This window comes from Talpa europaea (genome assembly GCF_964194135.1).
Source record: "Talpa europaea genome assembly, chromosome: 10".
Lineage (NCBI taxonomy): Eukaryota > Metazoa > Chordata > Mammalia > Eulipotyphla > Talpidae > Talpa > Talpa europaea.
The window spans coordinates 72,582,915-72,588,914 of record NC_140077.1 but is presented as its reverse complement, the minus strand read 5'-3'; positions in this window follow the sequence as shown (position 1 = coordinate 72,588,914).

The following is a 6,000-nucleotide window of genomic DNA, read 5'->3' as shown; positions in this document are numbered from 1 at the left end:
GTTCAAAAACACTTGGTCAAGGGCCTCCCCAGTTGAGCGCTGGGTTGCAAAGCTGCCCGCAGCCTCTGCAGCGCTGGTTCAATTCCCGGCCACTGGACGAGGGTCCCACATGGAGCGCAGAGCTCTCCTGCCGCCCGCTGCTCCCCTCAGCAGTGTTCTTCGTCAGTCTGTCTGCTCTGCTCTCCACTCTGGCTCTGGTGAATTCTCTCACCCTCCCGCGCTTCTGACTGTACCCAGTGCTTGTATAAATAAATAAATAAATCTTTTTAAAAAATGCTCTAAAAAAACAAAAACAAAAATGCTTGATCAAGAGACAGACCCTGAGAAAGAACCATGTTATTCAATAACTAGCCTCAGCAATAAAGATAGACAGAAAACAGAAACAGTTCCTCATTCTCACTTCCACAAATCCCCAGCCACCCTACTCATGTATCACTTGAGCTGAAAGCTGCCCCATTAGTTGCTGATGTTGCTCATGAATAACAATGAACCTACAGTTTTGCCAATAATTTAACTTTGAGCCTATAGCTTTTTTTTTTTTGGCATAGAAAAACTAGGGTGTAGGCCAGAGAAGCAGGGCATGGGAGGATTCACCAGAGACAGAGTGGGGAGCAGAACAGGAGGATCAACTGAAATACACTGCTGAGGGGAGCAGCGGGGAGACAGGAGACATGCTGTGTCATGTGGGTTAACTCCCTGACTGGGGATCGAACTCAGGCTGCAGCTGTGATAGCCATGAGACTAAACCCTAGGCCATCACTTTTATAACCCTGCCTATAACTTTTTTTGACCTGCCTGTCTTTCAGGTAGGAATTAAGGAGACATAAACTTCATGGCAAGAAGATAAGCTCCATTTTTTATGCTTTCCTCCACAAGAGGAGAGGAAGTAGGTCCCTTTCCAAGGGCCCTGCCGGGTCTCTTGAGAGCGGGGTTACCACTAATGTTCTGTTCTGAGAGGAGAGAACATCAACGTGGGGCACAGCTTATTTAGACCAGAATATTTGTGACTGGTTAGTGGAGGTCAGGCAGGGTTACTTGTCTTTCCGGATGTCTCAGACTTCTTGCTGTGGTCTCTTTTCAGTTCCCATGGGCCATGACATGGTTAATCACTCAGTGAAACTTGTCTCGCAGGTGGCTTCTATTCTTACAGCATTTTTTTTCATCCTCCTGCCTCTCCAATGAACTCTGTTCTCGGGGTTTCTCTCCAGCCCATCTCCCACCAAGGGAGCATTTCCTAAGACTTGGTTCTTGGTCCCTGAGCTGATAACTCTTTAAACTTTGTTACTTTAGTAAATTGCCCTTGTCTTCAAATATATCTTAGTCTGACTTTGTATCTTTATTTCCAATCAACTCTATTCACTGTCTTATTGGTGCCTCCTCTTGCATGTCCTGCTATGGACTCCCTCTCACTACGTCATCTAAAAGCAGCTACTTTGATCAGCTCCCCCACTGCTGTCACTGGCCTCCTCATTTCTTCTTCCATTAAGGCTTCAGACCTCAAGCACTTACTATTTTTTTAATATAAAATTATAAAGGGGCCTCCCTGGTGGCGCAAGGGGTTAATCACAGCACCATGAAGCTATCCACAGCCACTGCAGCATGAATTCCATCCCCAACAGACCAGGGAGGTGACCCACATGGCACAGCAGACCTCTCCTGTTTCCCCTCAGCAGTGTATTTCAGTGGATCTGCCTGTTCTGCTCCCCACTCTGTCTCTGGTGAATCCTCTCACCCCCCCTGCACCTCTGCTGTACCCTAGTTCTTGTATGCATAAAAAAAGATTAAAATTAAAAAGAATTATTTTAATAGGAACACTTGACAAGAGATGAACCATCTTTAATTTTTAAATGTTTAATACAATACAAAACCCACAAAATTGTAAGTGTGCAATAGAGGTGCAATGTTTGCAGAGCTCCAGAATACTTACTCATCTTGCTTAACTGAAACCTATGCCTGCTGATTAGTAACTCCCCATGTGCCAATCCCCCCAATATCTTATACACCACTATTTTACTCTTTAATTCTATATTTTTGGCAGTTTTAGCTCCCTCAATAAGTCATCTCATGCAGTAGTTGTCTTTCTGTTACTTGGTTATTTCTTTTTAAGATTTATTTATTTATGCATACAAGAATTGGGGTGTAGGCCAGAGGTGCAGCGGGTGAGAGGATTCACCAGAGACAGAGCGGGGAGCACAACAGGTGGATCTACCGAAATACACTGCTGAGGGGAGCAGCGGGTGAGATAGGAGAGGTCTGCTGCGCCACAAGTGACTAGCGATAGCTTGATAGTGCTGAGACTTAAACCCCTGCGCCACCAGAGAGACCCATTAGTTGGTTATTTTACATAGCATAATGTCCTTAAAGTTCATCCATATTTTCACTTATTGCATAATTTCCTTCCTTTTTTTTTATTAAAGATTTATTTATTTATTTTTACAAGAACTGGGGTACAGTCCAGATGCGCGGGAGGGTGAGAGGACTCACCAGAGACAGAGCGGGGAACATAACAGGCAGACTGACAAAATACACTGCTGAGGGGAGCAGTGGGCGAGACAGGAGAGGTCTGCTGTGCCATGTGGGACTCTTGCCGCCCGGCCAGAATCGAACTGGCGCTGCAGAGACTGCGGACAACTTCACAGCACAGTGCTCAACCACCTGCTTCACCAGGGGAGGCCCAATTTCCTTCTTTTTGATGTCTTTTAAAAGTTCCATTGTATGCAATAGATGGAATAAGTTGATGGAAATTTAGGTTGCTTCCATATATTGGCTGTTGTGAACAGTACTGCAATAAACATGGAAGCGATAATCTCCTCAAGTCCTGATTTCAATTCTTTTGGATTGTGGAAAACACTAAGCAGATATTAGTAGTCCACACGACAGGAAAAAGCTATAGAGGCCAGAGTCAGCTATAATACAACAGTTCAGCTATGAAGGGGCTAGTTGTCTGCCCCCAAAGAGACTCACCTCACCATTATTTCAAACCTCTACTCTAATTCCACTGTGCTAGAGGGGAAACAATGAAATGTTCGACCAGACCCATTGTCTGCAAAAGACAACCTTTAAGATTTTATGACCTAGTTGGGCCTCTCTGGTGGTGCAAGAGGTTAAGTCTCAGCACTGTGAAGCTATCGGCAACCACTGCAGCACATGTTCCATCCCCGGCCAGGAAACTAACCCACATGGTGCAGCAGACCTCTCCTGTCCCACCCACCGCTACTCTCAGCAGTGTATTTCAGTAGATCTGCCTGTTCTGCTCTCCACTCTGTCTCTGGTAAATCCGCTCACCCACCACACCTCTGGCCTATATCCCAGTTCTTGTATGAAAAAAAAAAATTACAGCCCTTAGTTATAATCACTCAAGCATTTACAATCTGCTTTGGTTGCTTAACCATGTGACTGATTTTTAACGATTTATCTTATAAGTAACCAGCACCTTGCAAGTAAGTAAGGTCTTCAAATGCAAAATTTTGGATTTTACTGGCTATCTGAGAGAAACTATTCCAAATTTCCCAAATCAGAAAGGTGGGGAGTGAAGATTAGCAAGTTATTGGTGTCCCCCTAAGTCACAGAAATTTCTTTCACAGGTATGTCTGTTCTTTTGGGATAGGGTGTATTTCTTCAGTAGCAAGTTGCTGTTTTCTAGAGACAGTTATCATTAACATAAAGGCAGAGCACCAAACAATTTGCCTATACATGTTGGAACATAGTTTTCTGGAAGCTGGGGAAGCGGTCAATCTTACTCTTGTTACTATTATGCTTTATAGGGACCAGCTTTCAAGTACTCAGTTGCCACATTGGGCAAGGCTGCTACACTGGATGGACAGATACAGGCAACTTACATCACCACAGAGTCTATTGGGTAGTGCCATTTGGAACAATCTGGCCTTCATTTGGGTTTTCATAACATTGACTTTTTAAAAAGTCTAAGCCAGGGCCTCCCTGGTGGTGCAGGGGTTCAAGTCTCAGTGCTACCAAGCTATCCCCAGCCACTGTGGCATGAGTTCAATGCCCCCGGCCAGGGAGCAACCCACATGGCACAGCAGACCTCTCCTGTCTTGCCCACTGCTCCCCTCAGCAGTGTATTTCAGTAGATCCTCCTGTTCTGCTCCCTACTCTGTCTCTGGTGAATCCTCTCACTCACCATACCTCTGGCCTACACCACAGTTCTTATATGCCTAAATAAAATAAAAATAAATAAAAAAAAGTCTTATAGAGAGTTCCATATTGCAGGTTGTCTGATTATTTTCTCAAGACAAGATTCTGGAAAAACATTTTTGACGAGAGTTCTACATAGACTATGAGGTTTCTATCTGTTCTCTCACTAATTTCAGGAGGCTGTTGGTGATGCCTAGCATGAATTCAATAAATCCCAACAAGGAGATGACCCAGCACCAGGCAAGCTCCCAAGGACTCAGAGCTAGACTTCGGGTGGAATATCCCCGCAGCCTCCTCCCCCATTAGAGCAGGAAATGGCCTTGTAACAGGAGTGGAAACTGAGGAGGAGCAGCAAAAGGCCGCAGCAAAGAAGGGCGAGATAATGGGGTACAGACTCTTCCAGACCATTTAAAGAATCCAGACTCACTTAAAGAATCATAACTGTCTGGTGATTGCTTTGGGCACAGGAAGCAGCTTGGGGAGAAGCCCATGACCCAGCTAAGCATTCAGCCGGAAGGCTCAGCAGCAAGGTGCCCTAGGAAACCCTCTAGAGAGAGGCTGGCAGGCTCGGAGAGCAACTTGCCAATCACTCCTCGTGGGCTTGTGCCCAAGAGCCTACGGCAAGCTCTGAGCCTGGGAGTATCTAGGGCAACATCCCAGGGGATTCTGGCTGCCAACTTTGGCCCTGATACAGAAAAAAGATAACCTAGATGTTAAGCCAAGCAAAAGATATAGACTGCAGAAGCTTGGGTGGGGTGGGGGCGACAGGGTGGTTGCTTTGTCCTCCACAGCAGAGGAGTTGTAGGAAGGACCAGTGTTTGCACCCTGGGCTAGGAAGGGGTCCCCCAAGTATGCTTCAGGCAAGGTGACATCTTCCTGGCATCTTCCTCCACCTACGCCGCATGGCCATGTGGGATTTGGCCTGGCAATCGGGAGACCTTACTTAATATTCCCTGTATGACACTTGCGACAAGTCACTTATTCTCTTAAAAGTTTGGTTTCTCACACCATGTATTTCTAACTTCCCGAAATCCAAATACTTCATTTCTGAGTAATTTGTTGGGTAGGTGACAGCCTAGGTTGTACACTTAAAGTCCCACATGACAGTCTGTGGCAGAGTTGAGGAAAAATATGTGGGTGTCCCATCAGGCCATAGTTTAGGGGCTCCCTTCAAGTGACATGCTCTATCTACCTGTTCATTGTTTTTAAAATAGTATCTAAGAGAAATACATTTCTATAATGCTCAAAATAAGGAATTTGTTCCATGCACTGACTATGACATAACATTTAAACTTATTTGAAATTCTTCATTTAATTTAAAATCATCAATAGCTATATAGTATTAGTCACCCACACTTAACTAAATATGAATATAGCCATAAAATCTTTCAAATTATGCTTTAAAATTCTTTTCTGGTTGGCCAGACTGTTCTCACTTTTCTGTAACTTTTTTTCTTCCTAGTTTTTTTTTTAAATTTCCCAAGCCAGACATTTTCTTGGGAACCATATTGAACAATTTTATATTTAGATAATGTAATAAAATATAGTACAGTGCAGTAAACAGAACCATACTGAGCATCCTCCAGCTTCTGTATTTTAGCTGAAGGAGACAGGTAGGATTTGAGGAGACCAGCACTTAGCTGGCCGCAGTGTTGATGTGTTGCCTGTAATTATGTTGCAAAAATATCACCAGAGATAGGCTGGTGCCTGGGAGACCTGTTTTTAAATGTTCCCTGGAAGACATTGTCTATTTTCAGTAAACAATGACTATTTTGTATTAATGTAGGGTATCTTGTGAGCAAACTTAAATAATCAGTACTGTATTTCTAAACATTTTAGTGATGT